Source organism: Castor canadensis, chromosome 3 (genome assembly GCF_047511655.1).
Source record: "Castor canadensis chromosome 3, mCasCan1.hap1v2, whole genome shotgun sequence".
NCBI classification, from domain to species: domain Eukaryota; kingdom Metazoa; phylum Chordata; class Mammalia; order Rodentia; family Castoridae; genus Castor; species Castor canadensis.
In genome coordinates, this window is record NC_133388.1 from 163,164,465 (window position 1) to 163,182,860 (window position 18,396).

The 18,396-nt window shown below is 48.0% G+C and overlaps 1 non-coding gene across 1 annotated transcript; it reads left to right on the top strand.

Moving 5' to 3' along the window:
• Positions 1-4,862: 4,862 nt before the first annotated feature.
• LOC141422040 (U6 spliceosomal RNA) lies at positions 4,863-4,966 on the top strand. Its single transcript, XR_012446706.1, has one exon. It is a non-coding gene; the product is annotated as a U6 spliceosomal RNA (small nuclear RNA).
• Positions 4,967-18,396: the final 13,430 nt, after the last annotated feature.

The window sequence follows — 18,396 nt, forward strand, 5'->3', positions numbered from 1 at the left end:
ATAGAATTTTTTGAGATAGAGTCTCTCAAACTATTTACCCAGGCTGGTTTCAAACTGAGATCCTCCTTATCTCTGCCTCCTGAGTAGTTATGATCACAGGTGTGAGCCACCGGTGCCTGGCTCATTTGTATCTCTTAATATGCTATGTTCTTGTCCTAATATTGAACTTATTTATTTATTTATTTATTTAGTGGTATTGGAAATTGAACTCAGGTCCTCATGCTTGCTAGGCAAGTGCTCTATGTTGTGTCTTGTTTTTGAGACAAGGTCTTGCTATGTAGCCCAGACTGGCCTTGAACTCTCTTGAGTCAGCCTCTCCAGTGCTGGGGTTACAGGTCAAAAGGAATCTTTGACTGATTGCTGAAAAGAAAGTACAAGACAGTATACTGACAGTAGGAAGTCAGTATTTGAGAATCCATTCTGCTCTTTTTCCCATAGCACTCACAACTTTCTGACATACATTTACTTATTTTAATTATTTTGATGGCTTGTCATTCCCTTCTTCCTGGCACAGAAACGTAAGCTCCAGAGGGTAGAGAGGTTTTTCTCTATTTTTACTACTGCATCCCCAGCATGTAACAGTACCCAGCACATAGTAGTAGGTTCTCCATAAATATTTGTTGAATGAAGGACAGAAGGAGTGGCAGTATAGTTGTAGGGTGGCTTCTGAATAGAATCTGTGACCAGCAGCACAACAGAGACAGCAACAGCATTGAGGACCCAGACTCTGTTTATCTCTGTCAGTCCTGTTGGGAGTTTTATTCCTGGCTGATTCCCTTTGTGATCACAAGACTGCTGCCAGAGATAGTTGGCATTTTGTCCATGTGTTAGTTGGTTCAACTTGGGTCTCATGCCCTCAATCCGGGCTGAGGGTAATGATAACACCCGCAGAGAATGGCTTCAGCAGATCCAGAGCTGTTGCCCTGGTCCCCCTGGGGCCGTGCCCTACCCCCATGGTGAGGAGTCAACAGGGTCAAAGGACCAAACACATCTGTAGTCCATGCCTTCCTCCCTTAGGTCCCAGAATTCCTTGTCTAAATGGCTCCAAACCAGCTCCAGGGTCTGTATAGGGCTTTATGTCTAGACAGTCCTTGGAGGGCCACAGTGGTATGGAGGCCTGAGGAGAGCCAAACGGTGCTGTGTGGCTGCAGTTGGCCTTGTGTACCGTGTGTCCACATGTATCCATGCCTTTCGTGCATTGTAGGAGGAGGAGAAGGGGTTGAGAACCAGCCCTACCCGTCTTCCTCATTCCGGCACAGAATTAGAAGCCTGAGGGTTCTGAGTTTGATCTGGGCCTTCCAAGCATTAGGAAGCTGTGTGTCGAGGTAGGTAGACAAAGTATGATCTGTTGAGCAGCGTGTGGCTTTAACACTTTGTCAACACGTAGGCAGGCAGAATGCAAACCTTTGTGTACTTATCCCAGGCTGTGTAAATATTAAAGAGCAGGCCAGGTACTCAGAGTGGGATGACACTTTGGCAATATTTATGAGGGGACACATTTAAAAAGAAGTGACAAGGATGAGGTGCAAGCATAGTGTATCAGAAGCATTTCCCCATCCTGCTCCCTGATGGGAGCATTTCTTGCTGTGCACGTGATGCCTGCAACTAATGAATGCTGTTTCTGGCACTTTCCCCATCCCCAGCTTTCTGCTCGTGTGTTCTCAGTGAGGTGCGAGGTAAGGTGGACTGGCCTCACATCACGCTGGAAGAATTGCAAAGAGGTGCAAGCATGCTGATTTCAAAACCTAACTAGCCTGATGAAATATGATTTAATTGACTGGAAGACAGTAAAACGCATCCAAACTGACTTTCTGGTATGAACATTACACTTCACTAGTGTGGAGAGTGTGGGTGTGTGGGTCTAGCAGTGAGTGAGATCTGCTAGGAGAAGAATCTGGAAAGCTTTTTGTTTGTGCTCCTGAGAAGGAGCTTCTACAGCAGTGTTCTGGCTGGTGTGTTCCCCTTCCAAAATGGCTTTTTCTGATGACCACCGTCAGCTCCACTGGCTTTCACACTCTGTCTCCAGGCCTGGTCCTCCTCTGAGGGGAGCTCCATGCATCTCCTTGCCCTCAAACTCCTCATATGGCTCCCCACAGATTACATGGAGTGGTCTGTAGTTGCCTCCTGTGGCTGCTGTAACAAATTGCCACAAACTTGGGACTGAAAACAACAGAAAGTTATTGTCTCACAGCTGAAATCAAGGTATCAGCAGGGTCACACTCAGTCTGAAGGCTCTAAGGAAGAATCTTTTTGCCTCGTCCATCTGGTGGTTCCAGGTGTTCCTTGGTTCGTGCCACCATTGCTTCAACCTCTGCCCCTGTCTTCATGTGGCCTGTTCCCTGAGTGTCTCTGGGTTAGACTTCTCACAACAGCACCTGTTACTAGCTTTAGGGTCCACCCTAAATCTAAGATGGTCTCATCTCAAGATCCTTAATTACATCTCTGCAAAGACTCTTTTTCTAGATAAGGTCACATTCACAGGTTCTGTGAGTGGGAACGTGTTTTGAACATAAATTTGTCACAATGGACACACTACTACCCAGCTCTCCATCCAAGTCTGTTTATCTTCATCTATCCTGGCTTCTCCATCGCTATCTGAACAGGGGGATCCCACATTCCCAAAGCAGACAAGGGAAGTCATCCTAGACTCCTCCCCTTCTTTTCTCCCTCATATCCAATTGGTCACCAAGGGCTGTCAGTTACTTATGGTTGCTCTGGAATCCTCCTCTCCCCTTTGGCATCCACTGCCATCCTCACTAGCCCTCTTTTTCTTCCTCATGCTCCCACCAGATCTTTGCATGACCCCTTCTCCTCTCTGAAGGGCTCTGTCCATCCCTCAAGCCTCACAAGCAGCTCAGTCTCTGCAGAGTTCTCAGACAAGTACCACCACCTCCAAGAAGGCTTCCTTCCAGTTACCCACCCCACACACACGTTACTCTGCTTTATTCCTCCTGAAGCCCTTTGTACTATCTGACCATTTCTCACTTATTCCTTCCTTTTTGGTCCCCACCACCCCAAGGTGGGATTGAACCCACCTTGCCAGGCAAGTGCTCTACCACCGAGCCACATCCCCAACCTGTGCATGTTTTTCTTGTCTCTTTCATGAAATCGTATTACTTCTTTTCTTCCCTGTTTCTCTCTTTGGTTGTGACTCCCTGAGGTTCATCTCTACACCATCCTTGTCTAGCATGTCGTGACTGCTCTGGAACAGCACCCAGTCCTGGGATTCTCTTGCTGGCCTGGCCCCAAACGCTCTCTGCACAGCACAGGCTCAGTTAGGGACAGCATTTTGCATGCTAGAGGGAGCTTCACCAGGCTGTTTGCTGTTCGCCTCGGGAATGGCTCCTGGCTTTGCCCTCAGGGCCTGTTTTCTAGATATATTTGTCTGGCTTCTGATTTACTGAGGCTGTCCTAATCATCTGCATACACACAGGCTCAAGTTCCGTAATCCCAAACCTTTGCCAATTCCCCTGGGCCTACTGCCAGCATCAAGTCTTCACACAGCGAGAGCCATGGGCTCTGAACCAGAGTGAGGGGTGTCCCAAAGCCAAGGACGTGACTTTCAGACTGTAGAGAGCTGAAGCCAAATGAGTTCTGAGGAACTTTTGTTTAGCAGAGATGACATCGCTGGTGACCTTGGGGGAGATTTTCAGGGGCATGTTGAGAGAAATCTCACCTACATCCTTAGTAAATGTGGAGTTTCTCAGCCTTGGCACGATTGGCATTTTAGGTTGGACAATGGGTTGTTGGTCTGGGACTACAGGTGGGGCCTGACCCAGGCATTGCAAGATGTTTGACAGCACCCCTGGCTTCTACGCACTAGTTGCTAGTGTCATGATCCCCACACCCACTGTGACAACCAAGATGTCTTCAGATAGCTCCAAGTGTTCCCTGGGGAGCAGAAGTTACCTCCAATTGTTGAGAACCACTGGTTTAAGAATATGGAAAGTACTTTGGGAATCAATACCTCCCCATCCCACCAGTCCTTGGTCAATGACCAAAAGAATGTGATGGGTAATGTGGTGTGTCAGCTTGACTGTGCTAGTGGGTTCCCAGATAGCTGGTAAAATATTACCTCTGTTAGACTGTGTGAAGATTACCCTCATCAATGTGGGTGGCCATCATCCAATCCATGGAGGGCCTGGATAGAAATAAAAGGCAGAGGAAGGCAAATTAGCTCTCTCTTCTGGAGCTGGGCTTCCCTCTTCTCCTACCCTTGGACACTGGTGCTCCTGGTTCTTGGCTTTTCTGGTCTCCAGGTTGCAGATGGCAGACTGTAGGATGTCATGCAGGATGTAGATATCAGCTCATTGGTCTGTTTCTGTGAAGAACCCTGCCTAACACAGAGGAACACCCCAGCTTCCTCACCCAGGCACTGGAATACACTTAGAGGTTTCTTCTGTTTTGCCTATAGGATTCACTCTCACTCCGCTCCTTATATTACCTGTGTCCCTTGCACCTACTTCCCGATAAAGGGTTTGCTCAGAGTATGCCTGTAGGAGAATCCAAACTAAGACAAGCAGAATTATCAGGAAAGAGAAAGAGATGAAGAAGGAGATGGGTGGAGGAAGCAAGTGTACAGCATCAGGAGCACAAGGAAGGATGAGTCTCTGTGTCCATGTAGACAGGAAGAAGACCAAGGCGCTGGAAGAACTTGTGTTGTGGAGGAAGTGGGATCAGGTTACTGGGTTTCCTTATGACATTTCCATACATGGATGTAATAAGTATGTTTAACTTTTTTCAACCTAGCACTTCCCAATTTTATTTGGGAGCCCTTTCCTTCCCTACCCTCTACAAAACAAAACACACACACCAAACCCCTCAAAAAAATCACACTCTTCACATCTTAAAGGACACCTGTCATGCTCGCTTTGGCAGCACAGATACTAAAATTGGAATGTTACAGAGATTAGCATGGTCCATGAGCAAAGATGACACGCAAACTTGTGAAGCATTCCATGTTTTTAAAAAATTAAAGGACACTTGTAATCTTTGCAACACATTCTGGGAAGCACTGTGCAAAGGACTAAGAAGAGACTGTGCAAGAGCAGTCAGGGGAGGGGCCTGGTAAGAACAGATGGATGCGTTAGTGTGCAGAGTTAATACTGTTTCCTCTTTTGGTCTTGTTTTGTTTTATCCAGCAACATTAAATGACCTAAGAGTAAAATAGTCCCTGAGATGCATCCAGCTGCCAGGAGGGTAGAAGGCAAAAGGGATGGGGAAGTTGCATTTTGGTGACAGCAGTGTTGAAATTGCTGGCCTGGGGATGTAGCTGAAACCTTTCTGACCAAGACTGTCTTGTCACTCACCTCCAGGGTTTCTGGAGGAAGATGCTAAGGAGGGTAAGGAAGTGGACAAGTCTGTGTGAGATGTCACCTGCTGGGACTGGGGTTTTAACTCAAGCCTTCATGCTTGCAAAGCAGGTGTTCTCTGCTTCAGCCACACCTCCAGTCTGTTTTGCTCTGGGTATTTTGGAGATGTGGTCTCTTGAACTATTTGCACGGACCAGCCTTCAACCAAGATCCTCCCAATCTCAGCCTCCCAAGTAACTAGGATTATAAGCATAAGCCACTTGAGCCCAGCTTTATTTTGTTTTCTTTGAGGCAGAATCTTGCTATGTAGCCCAGGCTGGCTTGCCTCCACCCCTCAAGTGCTGGGATTATAGACACGTGCCGGTAATCCTGGTTTAAACAAGAGCTTGCTAGACATGTAAGAAGGAAAGAACAGTGCAGGCAAACATGCAAAGGTGTGGTGAGGTGAAACAGTACCCCAGCTTCGAGAAATGTGGAGAAGCCAGGCGCCAGTGGCTCATTCCTACAATCCTAGCTTCCTCAGGAGGCAGAGATCAGGATGAATGAGGTTTGAAGCCAGCCTGGGCAAAATTGTTCTGAGATCCTATTTTGAAAAAAAAACATCAAAAAAACGGTTGGTGCAGTGGCTCAAGGTGTGGGCCCTGAGTTCAAACCCCAGTACTGGAAAAAAAAAAATCCCTGTAGAGAGATTCAGTGGCTGAAGCCAAGGAAACAGGGAGCAGAAAGTAAGGTGGTTGGGTGTAAGATGGTCAAACTAGAAAGGACATTTCCAATGGCACTAAGGAAGAAAGAGCCCCAAGAAAGGTTTTAAGTATTCATTTTTGATGTTTCAGAAGGATTTGGTGTTACTCTCAAGGTAATCTTCAATTTTTGCTCTATATTTTCTCTTTAACTCAAGTTGTTTTAGTTAAATTTTAAAATATTTCCAAAAGCTCACAGAGTACTCTAGCTCTCAGGAAGCTGATGCAGGAGGATGGTGAGTTCAAAGCTACCCCAGGCTGTACAGTAAGATCCTGTCTCAAAAAAAAAAAAATTTCCACGTGGTAATGCCTTTTAATTTCCTGGAGGTTATTAAATTCTAGTTTTACTCCATTATAATCAGAGATGATTGCATTGTGTCTTTGGAAATCTATTAAGTTGTTTCTTTGGTGGGGAGAGAGGAGACTGGGGCTTGAACTCAGGGCTTCACATTTGCAAAGCAAGAACTCTACAGCTTGAGCCACACTTTCAGTCCCTATTAAGGTTTTGTTTGTGCCCCAAAACACGGCCAATTTTGGTGAGTTTCCCCCAGGCACTTGTATCCTCTCTCTTTAGAGAAAAAAATACATAATCCTATCCATCTTATTATTTATGCTAGTTAATTCTTTCACATTCCATGGGTGCACGTGATGTGTGTGCACACGCATGCACCTGCTCACCTATCTGTCATTGACCAAATGTCCTGAACTAAATTCTAGCACTAATAAATTTCTGACTCTTTCTTCTTATAACTCCTGCAGTTTTTTCCAGCAAGTTTAAATCTTGAGACTACTGTGAACCAGTTTGCATCCTAGAAAACTCAGGCTATCATATGGAGGGTGGCAGGCATGGAGATGGAGCCAGCCAACCAGAAGGCCAGGCAGAGGTCATGGAGGAAGCAAAGGAGGCAGCTTCTCCAAGTGCAGTTAGCTCCTGGACAGTTGGTCATAGGGGAGAAGAGCGAAGAGAGAGGACTGCCAGGAATTACGCCAGTCTTGGAAGTGGAATGTGTCTTCACACTTTCTTGTGACCGAGTGTGGCTTGTTTAGTTATCTCCCTCCCCACCAGAGCAGGTACCACATCTGCTTGCTGTTGATTGTTCCTCTGAGCCTGGCCAGCAGTTCTGGGCACACAATAGGGGCTGAAAGAAAGTTCTGGAATAAATGGGTGACATGTGGTCACTGAAGTGACTGAGACCACTGGCAGAGGTGTCCATTGGTTCGGGGGGACACAAGTCAGAGGGAGGTCAGGGCAGTGAGTCCTGGGAGAGAAAGTATAACTGGAACATGGACTGCTGCTGGTGGGATAACGAGTGAGGGGTTAGGATAGCATTGGGGGTGCAGGAGGGAGAGCTGTCCTTCGTGGGAGGGACTCCCCCATCTGCCTCTGGGTCATGGCACCTGGCACCAGGAACTAGGAGATCTGGAAATTCTCTCATTTTGGCAGCAACATTTGGGTTGTCTTGATTTAGTCAAAGATGCCACTCCATTTCTATCTAGGTGCAGTCTCCTCATGGCACGTCACTGATTCCCCCTTTCTCCCTCAACTCCTCCACAGGTCATTTTTGCTTACTGTATTCTCTTATTGCCTATTGGATTTTTCATCTTCCAGATAGAAAGGCAGATTGATCAGCCCCCTCACTGGTCACCCATGGGGTTTCGAGGTCACCCTCAGCCTCTGTCTCTGCTTCCTCTTTGATAGGATGATAATAAAAAGACCTCCCACCCCTGGCCATGCTGCCTTGCCCAGGTCTGCATTTCTGTGGAAATGATGCTATTCTAAAGCAATAAACCTTTCACTGTCTCAATCCAAAAGTTGGTGGACCTTCATCTGATTGGCTTCTAAATGCTGCCAGCTCCTCAGAACTTATCTAGGTGGGGACTTGGTTTGTTAATGGGCTTTGTCTCCCAAAGAAGCTTTGAACTCTGGGAGCAGGCTGCATTCCTGCTGTCTAGGTGAGAACCTGGGACACTGCAGCGTTTGACAAACATTGGCAAAATAAATGAACAAAGCCCATGTTCTACCTCATTGATAGGCATTAGGTGACAAAGTGTAGGAAGTGAAGAGAATTTTTAGCAATCTCTTCCTGGTTGGAAAGTGTAGGGAGCATCCTAAAAATTGGCCCTTGCTGGTGCTTCTGCCTATAATCCTAGCTATTGGGGAGGCTACCTGGATCTCAGTTCCAGGCCAACCTGGGCAAATAGTTCATGAGACCACCATCTTCAAAATAATCAGAGCAAAATGGACTGGAGATGTGGCTCAAGAGATAGAGCACCTGCTTTGCAAGCTCAAAGCCCTGAGTTCAAACCCCAGTACTGCTAAATAAATAAATAATAACAATTGGCCCTAGAGCAGAGGTTCAGCACCCAGAAAGCTAGAAGGTCCAAGGTCAAGTGTGGCCTGGAAAGGTGTCTCTATGTGGTCAAGCCTGTGGGGCCCCTAACTCTCAGGAGGCTCTTTCTAGGGGGAGCCTTTTGGACACCACACTGAAGAGGTTAAGGGAGCCCTCCCTGGAGGTATCTGGAAGCAGCTCATTTGGAATGAAATTTGCAAATTTGGAAGTTGTAGCAGGTTCTAAAAATCTTTCAAAGTGAAGAAAGGGGTGGCCTTACTAGCAGTAAGGGGAGTTGGGGGAGTTGAAGAACAGACTGTGGGGTGAGGTCAATGAGCTCTAGGAAAACGCTCCAAAGAGCAGGGCTTCCTCACGGTGGCTGGGACTCTCGATGGGCTTCAGGGAGCTGTGAACCTCTTAACAAGTGTGCAGAAGCCATGTGTCTCTAGGTAAGAGAGCATCTTTCTAGGGTAAGGAGTCTGTGAACAAGAGCAGGTGTGTTGACCAATTACAGCCTGGATGAAGCTCTGAGCCAGCTGACGCCTCCTCCTGTTTCAGTTCTGTGACCAGAAGCCAAACTTCTGAGACATTTCTTAAATTTCCAACTTGATTCTTCTAGGCTCTTCCCTGTCTGTCTGGACTTTACTCCCCTGGCCCTCCAAGGACTTTGACCCATCAGAAATCTCTCTTGCCTATCAATTTCCAATCCATGGCTTCCTCCTTACCAGGTCTGGACACCTTCAAACTTGCTTCCATATTGAGTAGGGGCTGGGAAGGGCTTCATCTTTTTTTTTTTTCTTTTATTCATACATGCATACAATGTTTGGGTCATTTCTCTCCCCTTCCCCCGCCCCCTCCCTTAAGGGTTTCATCCTATGCTGCTCCCTGTAGCTACCCACCTGACCCTTTATTTAAAGCCAGGCTTCTGGAAAGATTTCAACACTTTTGCTTTCTCTACTTTCTCTCCTGTTCAGACTTTCTCTCCTGTTCAGGCTTCAGTTTGATCTGATCTGTTTTCTACCTTTTCCCTCAGAAAGTTCTCCCTCCAAGGTCATCAGTTTGCCAAATCCAATTCCAGTGGACCAATCAATTTCTATTCTTACTTTACTTGTCCTTTTTGTGTTTTTTCAATGTCTATTTTTCCTCCTCCCTGAGAGTTTCTGCTCCTTGACACTGTAAGTAGGATAAAGTATATAATTTACCATCCAAACTGGGTCACTGTTTACAGTGAAAGGGGTACTAATTAATAATTATGCCAGGCTCCTGATCATCAACCAAGACTCTTCCAGGCAAACTCAGACATGTGGTCATCCTCCCTCACGTCACCCTTTCCCTTTGTGCCGGCTCATTCTGACTTCTGTAGGGGATCCTCTGCCTCTGTCCATTCCCTACACGTGCCCTGGTTCCTTCGTTCTCATGCTACCCCACCTCTGAATGACCCCATCCACCTGTGGCTTCGATTTCTGTCTGAGATGACACTCACCTGCTCAGGGAGCAGTGTCTTGATTTCTATGCTTCTTGTACAAATCCATCTCCTACAGCAAGTCTCTACTGGAATGTCCAGGTGGCAGCTCAATCTCCATCTAAACCTAGACCTGTTCCCTTTAGCCTGAACCATGCTCTCCTTAGGTTGGACAATGGTGAGTGGGAAAGGTAGAAGAAGCGGTGATCGTTCTGGAGCCGATGCCCATCTCACCTGCATACAAGCTGCACTGACTAGAGTGACTACTGAACCCTCCAATCCTCAGGTCCCTGTAAAATGGAGACAAAATTCTGCCTCCTGGGTAGGATTAAATGAGACAATAATGACAATAGCATATATTTGCAGGGCACTTTAAGAGCCAGACACTTCTGTGTGGTTCACATGTATTATTTCATTTAATCTTCAAAACAGCCTGTGGAGGAGGTGCCGTTCTTAGGCCTGTTTTGCAGATGAGCCGGCTCAGGCACAGAGGGATTAAGTCACTTCCTCTGGGTCACTGGCAGGATCAAGGTTCAAATTCAGGAAGTCTAGCTCTAGAGACATCCTTTGAAGCATAGCATTGTTTTGTGTGTACAAAGTGATTAAAACAGTACCCAGCAGATAATAAGAGCTTATCAAATTGCTTCCAGTCTCTGCCCAGGCCACCAGAGCAGATCCCTGGAGGAGGCCAATTTCCCTCTTCTTCCTCACTCTAGGTCCATCAAAGCCCAGCTATTGCTAGGGATACCAATACCTCGGGATGCCAGGGGGTTACTTATTTAAGTATCTCCATATATTCCTCAATCCTGTCCAAGGTGTCTTAAATTGAGAAGCCGCCTGCCAGAGTACCAGACCTTCTTCTTCTGCTGTGAGGCTTTTTCTCACCTCAACTCACTTTCTTGGCACTTTGCTCCACTCCCCCACCCCACTCCACCAAGATGAGAGACACTCAGAGTAGTGTTGAGCCACCCAGCTGAGGCCACTGGACCCAGATTGTGCAGCAGCTGACCACAGACACACAAGTGAGCCTGACCAAGACCAGGAGAGCCACTAAGCCAAGCCCAGCTTGGCTGCTGGTCTGCACAGAGGTGAGCTTAGTAAATGGTTGGTCTTTACAGCCACTACCTTTTGGGATGGTTGGCTAGGCAGTAGAAGCTAACAGATATGCTTAGGTAGAATATTAGCCAGCTCACACTGCCAGAAGAAAACACCACACAGGCTGGGAGCTCATGGCTCATGCCTGTAATCCTAGCTACTCAAGAGGCAGAGATCAGGAGGAACGAGGTTCAAAGCCAGCCCAGGGCAAATAGTTCACAAGACCCTATCTTGGAAAAGCCCATTACAAACAAAGGGCTGGTGGAGTGGCTCAAGAAGTAAGAGTGTTTGTCTACCAAGTGTAAGGCCCTTTTCAAACTTCAGTACTGCCCCTCCCTGCCCAAAAAAAATACCAGAAGACGGAAATACCACACTGACGACTCAAACCACAAAAAAATTTATTATATCAGAGTTGTAAAACCTACAAGCCCACGACTGAGTCTAAGGTGATAACAGGGTTGGTTTCTGGGGAGGCCTCTCTTCCTGGTTTGCAGATAACTATCTTCTTTCTGTATCCTCATGCTGGGAGAGATAAAGAGAGAGAGAGAGAGACAGAGAGAGAGAGAGAGAGAGAGAGAGACCCGTTGTCTCTTTTTCTTCTTATTAGGACACCAGTCTTACTGGATCAGGCCTCTTCCTGTTACATCATTCAACCTTAATTACCCCTTTAAAGGCCCTGTCTCCAAATATGGTGACACTGGGGGTTAGGGTTTCCACATATAAGTTGGGAGGGCAGGTAATGCCTTAGATACCATGAGAGCTGCTGAGATCACATGACAGGGATGTAAGGCAGAGCAGACTCACCAGCTGAGGACCCCTCACATTAACAACAGCTTTCCAGCAGAGGATGGAGGGTCCTGAGAGGAGACAGCAGTGGGGGAAGTAGAAGGAGAGCCAGGCAAATGATAAGAAGGCATGGAAGGCCACCATCCACCATTTCAAAAAGCAAGAACTACTCACCAGTGCCAAATGCAGCAGGCAGGAAGTCAGGGGCTGAGATGGGTTCTTTCATTCCTTGATCTTGGCAAGGAACTTGGTGACCCTAACACACATCAGGACTATGATGGGACCGGAAGTTACATCACAGTGGACTTTCCTTATCAGGAAAGCTTTTGATAAGGAAAGCTTCTAAGAAGTTTAGATGAGCTGGAAGCAATCAAGAAGAGGTTATTAAGACAGGAGGAGTTGTACATCTTTATAGGCTGAACAGAGCGTGCCAGAAGAGAGGGAGAGTTTCAAAATGACTGAGGGTTTGGAGGAGGCAGAGGGGGACTTGATAGCAACTAAACTTCGTTAGCATTTGTGATGACCTAGGACTGTGCCACATTCAGTGTGGCTTGTTTAATCCTTCCATCAACTCCATGTGATAAAAGCAAGTGCAGGGATGTGTTCTGAGAAACATGTCGTTAGGTAATTTTGTCATCATTTGAACATCACAGAGTGTACTTATGTGACCTACAATGGCTGCAATGTCACTAGGTGATATAGTAAGGACCACTTTTATATATATATATATATATATATATATATATGGTTTGTGGTTGACTGAGAAGGAACGTTATATGGTACGTGACTGATCCCATTTCACTGATGAGGAAACTGAGGCACTAAAAGATGAAGAAATCTGCCTAATATCTCTCTCACACACAAGTGTCAGAAATGGGATTTGAATCCTAACAGCCTGACTCCAGAGGCTGGAGAGATTTGGCCTGGATTTTGGCCTGCTTCTAAAATTAGTGGGAAAGCTACAGTAGGGGGGAGTAGTGGAATCCACAGGGAGCAAGAATTTGATGGATCATGAGATCTCTGTGGCCTTGATTTTTCACCCCCAAAAGTAGGAGATGGGGTTAGGAGGGAGCATGGCAAAATGATGGAGGCCCAGAAAAGTAAGTGATTGAAGACACTAGACCCTTCCTGGCCACCAGTACAAACACAGACACTGAACCGATAGTGGTGTGTGGGTCCTGTGTGGTGTAAGCAACTCTCCCACAGTGTGAGAGCCATGCAAGGGGAGGAAGTACACGGAGACTGCGTAGGGGGTAGTGTGCCAATGAGGTGCTGCCAGAATATGGGAGCCAAGGCGATGGGTGTTGGTGAGCACAGGTTGGTGACCCTGGCTGCAATAGAAAACTCAGAGGGTAGATTCCCACTCCCCAGCCTCAGCAGTGAGACCGGGCGCCTGTAGCTGGGCTGGATCTGTGCTGTGGTCACAGCCCCCAGACTGCAGCTAGGGTTGGGGGGCTCTGAGTTCAGTCTAGCATGGAGTTCCATGGGGAGGGTGGGAAGGACAGACTGTGCACACAGCATTAGAGGGAGGCAGTGATGGGTGCTGGCCAGGGCTCCACAGAGAAAAAATGCAGGTGTGAGTGGTGGCAGAGATGGAGACGAGCCTTGGTGCTCTGTACTCCTGAGGAGGCTGGGAGGGCCTGGAGAGGACTGTTGGATAGGAGGGTTGTCAAGCCCGCTTTTCATACATGTTCTTGCTGCCCGACTGTGTCAGAACTTTCTCTTCAGTCCGGGCATGATTGCGCACAAATGTAATCCTACCACTGGGAAGCTGAGGGAGGAGGATCGTGAGTTCAAGCCAGCCTGGGCTACACAGAGAGACCCTGTCTCAAAACAAAACAAATGAAAAAAGACCTTTTCCTTTATCCTTGACTAGCACAGTCAAGAAGACTCACTCCAGGGATGACTATATGCAGAATCTGGGGTGTCTTCTGACGCTGAGGGACTCTTTGGCAAAAGGACCATGGCAGAATGGCTCGTGTGAGGGGACATGCATCTGGTTTCTGTGGCCAGTGTTGACTGAGGTCTTATGTGTGCGAGACACTTCTCAGTAAGACAGGAATGTGACCTTGCAGGGCATTTCCTAAAACATGTTCTCTGGGATATTAACCGTGTGCCATTTTGTTGGGGACAGGGATTCAGAGTGAAAATAAGTTTGGGAGACACTGGATTAGGGAGAGTTAAACAGATTTATTCACTGAAGGACTTTTCAGAGCCTTTAATCTGTCAATACACTTCAGGATTCCCAAGAAGTGGGGATGAATATGGAGCAAGAGGGGAATTCATTCTGGGACCTGAGGATACCAAAATCTTCAGCTGCTCAGTCCTGTATATAAAATGGCGTACGTACGCACACCCTTCGCACATCCATCATACACGTTAAGTCATCTCTGGATTACCCATAATACCTACTGCTATGTCAATGCTGGTGGCAGCTGTTCTATCATATTGTTTAGGAAATAATGACAACAACAAAAAAGTCTGCACTTGTTTAATGCAAATGAAGTGTTTAATTTGTTTAACATTTTCTAGCTGGAGTTGATTGATGCCCACTCCACAGTGGACCCTGTGGACACGGCAGGCGGACTGTACTTCCTAAGCATCTTGGCCACAGGTCATTTTCATTCCTCACAGACCCTGAGGTGAAATGACGGGGAGGACGTGCTGGCAGTCACATACCATGGTAGCAGAGAGCTCAGGTCTGAGGTCACAAGATCTGGCTTCCAGAGCAGACTCTGTACCTGGTAGCTGTGACCTCAGGCGAGTTGCTTATGTCCACTTCACATCTGAAAACAGAGTTGCGGTCAAGGGTCAAGTATGCCCCAGGCATCCCCATGAAAAGCCTGGATTGGGAGACCCCTGTGTCTGCTCTAAAATTCTATGACATGTTGGTCAGACCCTCTGTCCTCTGCTGAATTACTTAGAAACAAGACTCAAGTGACTTTCAGAGCCTGTGACAGGACCAGGGAAGGAAAGGGGGACAGGTTGTGAGGAGGGGGGAGGGGCAGCACTTCCCTTTCCATTTCTGAGTGGAGGAGACTCAAGGAAGCATCAGCCATGGGTAGGAGTGACTTGGCTTCTCAGAGATGATGAAGTACATGGGGACCGGGAGGGGGTGACCAGCCAGCCAGCCCCTGCAGCATGGGGAACCTGACAGTGTGAGTGGGTGCACAGGAAAGCTCCCAGGCCAAGCAGGCACTGAGCAGCTGCTGGACTTGGCCCTGGTCCCAGTGTTGCCTTCCCGGAGGCGGCCGCTTCTAGGAAGAGACTCCCAGAAAAGCTCCCAGGGGCTGCTTCTGGCTGACATCAGCACCTCTGGACTGTCTGGGGGTTTCTACCGCAATGGTGGCTGGGAAAGGATGCTCCTCTGCTGTGTGCTCCTTACCATTTCTTCAGGACCTTTTAGAAGTGGGGACAGGAATGATGGGGGGAGTCTACGATACGTTGTAAGAACTTGGTAAATGTCACAATGTACCCCCAGTATGACAATTAAAAAAGAAAAAGTGGAGATAGGTAGTGGTGCTCAGGCGGAGGGGTCTAAACTGGAGGTCACTGAATAAGGGCCACACCCACCCGGGACCAGGGACAGTTCTTGACCATTCTCCACCCTGAGTCCTGAGTTCAGGACCTTTACTGCAGGGGAGAGAACCGCCTGTGTGCCCGACAGTGCCTCCTTCATGTTCATTCTGCCTCCCTAGTGCTCCTGACAACCTGGGAGGGGAGGAAGGGGAAGGGATGACATCCAGCATCCGCCCAAGAGCCCAGGAAAACCAGAGCTGGAACCCACATTAGCTCAGTGCCAAAGCTCTCTCTAGTTGGGAGGGAAGTACAGATTCAAGTTCATATGTCTGGCTATGTCCTGGCTTACTGGGGGGGGGTGGGGAACCATACACTTCTGATTGAAGGAATACTAATCTTACCTTTTGCCTTTCTTAGGAGGAAAAAGAAAAAGACACCACCAATGGCATAGCCCTGGGACATGGAGGTCCTCTGGCCACCTCTGCCCAGGTTCTAATGGCTTTTCCAGAAGCTCCAAGTCACAGCTACCAGACAGATCAGATGGCCCCTCCCCTCTTGCTTCTAGGCTGCTCCCAGCACCTTGTAGTCTCTTTCTGCTGCCAGGGTGGGGCCTCCCAGGGCTCATGGCTTTGGGCCCTGGCTGGCCCTCTTTCTTGGCAGCTGCTAGAAGTCTCCATAGTTCCTGGCCTAGTAAAATCCTTTTCTGCCTGCCCAAGGGAGAGTTTTGATTGGCTTCAGCTGGGATGACCTCATCCTCTCTATGATTTGGGGCTGTTCCCATTTTCCATGGCTCCACCTTCATCCAAGGAGTTTCCTTCTGGCCACCTTTTCTCTACCACCACCCGGTCTGAGGTTGGAATTCCCCATCCTCATTGGGAGGGCTAGTGTGTCCTCTGATTGGTCCTGTCCCACCCCAGCCCTGGGGCTGTTCCCAGGTTTTTCCATGCTGCACAGTGGGTTGTAGTGTCTCCTTCTGCTTCCCACCTCTGCTCCACACTCAAGACTCACAGGAACCCACATTATTTTAAACACTCATTATGACCGTTGTGCTAGCTGGTATTTTATACTATCTGGTTTTATTTTCACAGAGTGCCCCTGGAAGTCAGGACTGTCATCCTCAATCTACAGATGAAGCAGTAAGGACTTGAAGAGTTGATGTAACCTGCTCAAGAGGAGCACCTGGGGCAGAGTTACACCCAGGTGTGTCTGACTCCAAGGCCAGTGTGAGGTGTTTGTCACATGAGGAATGCTGCTGGCTGCACCGATGTGTGCAATCTGGTCAGCCACATAGCTGTCTCCCCTTGAAGAACTAATGACAAATCCCATTAGCCCTGCCTTGGTAATAGCCTCAGAATCTGACCACTTTTACCACAGCTATGCCACCATCATCTCCTATTTGTGCTCACTGCCTCAGAAGAAGGGGTCTCCTGCATCTGCCCGTACCCTCCCCATCCACCCTCCACACCACAGCCAGTTGATCCTTTGAAATGTCAGTGTCATCAGGCATCTCCTGTGCTCAGAGCCCTCTGGCAGCTCCTGTCTCACTCAGAGACCAAGCCAATGTCCCTACAGTGGTCTAGAAGGGCCTCTACAACCTGCACTCCCACTGTCCCCACCATGCTCGCCAAGGGTACTTCCTACTTCTCCCCATCTACTCAGTTCCAGTTGCACTGGAGCAAAGGTTCCTTCTGTTCCTTGAACACACACAGAAAACTTCTGCCTCTGGGCCTTTGCACTTGTTATTTCTGCTACCTGGAAGGCTCTCCCCCAAGGGGCTTCATGACTCAATGTCTCACCTCCTTCAAGTTTTGGCTGAGTGTCACATTTCAGTGAGTCTTTCCCTGTTCACTTTGTTCACTACCCCCTCATTCTTCTCCCAAATCCTCTCCACTCCCAGATCCCCCTTTCTCCTGTCCCACTACCAGTACTGGTGACATTACTTTGCTTATTTATCGGGTAATTGTCTGCTCCCTCTGTTAGACTGTAGTTGTCACAAGGACAGGGACTATTTGGTGTGGACAGGTTTTTTTCCACTGGTATATTTCCATGGTATATAATATACCTGCACATAGTCAATACTCGGTAAGTATTTGTGAAGGAGACAGAGAGAAGGACGATGGTCAGATAAATTGGGGTGATGCCGAATGGGGGCAGTCTGCACAGGCCATCCTGGCCAGGGCTTGGGAAAGCTAAAGTTTAGACGTGCACCAAAGGTCAAGGTGAACTTTGGCTTCTAAGTGTGTCCTGTTTCCAGCTTTAGAACCAAGTGTTAACTTTAATCTCTAGAGAGACAGAGTTAGTACACAGGGAGTGCTCTTAGGATCAAAACCTGAGGCTCGGGGGGGAAAGAGGACAGAGGAGTACAGCTCAATTCAGCCTAGGGGAGGGGGGAAGAGGGTGGGGGTAGGGAGTAGGGGGCAGGGGGGAGAAATGACCCAAACAATGTACGCACATGTGAATAAATGAATAAAAGAAAAATTCAGCCCCAGGACAACCTTGGCCAACCCCACAGTGAATTCTACAGCCAAAAGGGCCCCTCAGAACTGTCCCATGAAGGCCAAAGTTCAGGCCCTTATACGCCAGCCTCAGTGGGTCACTGGAGGAGGGCCTAACTTCGGGTGTGCTAAGGCACCCCCCAAGTTGGCAGCAAGCCCTTCCTTGAAGGGGGTCTAGGTGACACATGCCATACCTGCCACAGGGCCTTCAGAGGGTTCTACCTCATTCAATGGTGGACTCTCCTGTCATGTGAACAGATCAGTTGGGTACTGGGTTACACACGTCAGGGTGGACACAGCAGATCAAAGCTGGCCAACCCTGGAGAGAACAGAGACAAACCCAACTTATGTAGGGAAGTTCCAACAGTGCTTTTTAAGTGGAATAAGTAAATGAAAAAGAATAAGAGGTGGGTCCCAGATTTGGGCCAGTTGTTCAGCCCTTTGCCTACTTGCCTTCTGTCTGAGACCTCCTCCCTAACTCTGTGTGCTCTGCAGCCCCCACCACCCAAATGACAGGTATAGGATATAAGTGGAGATCACGCGTGGCTCCATCCTCCACAGTTGCTGATATCCAAGGGACAAGATAGGTTTGGTAACCAGACACCTTAACCTGCCCCTCATCCTTACCAAGGAGTGATTTTGAGCATGCTTGCTTGT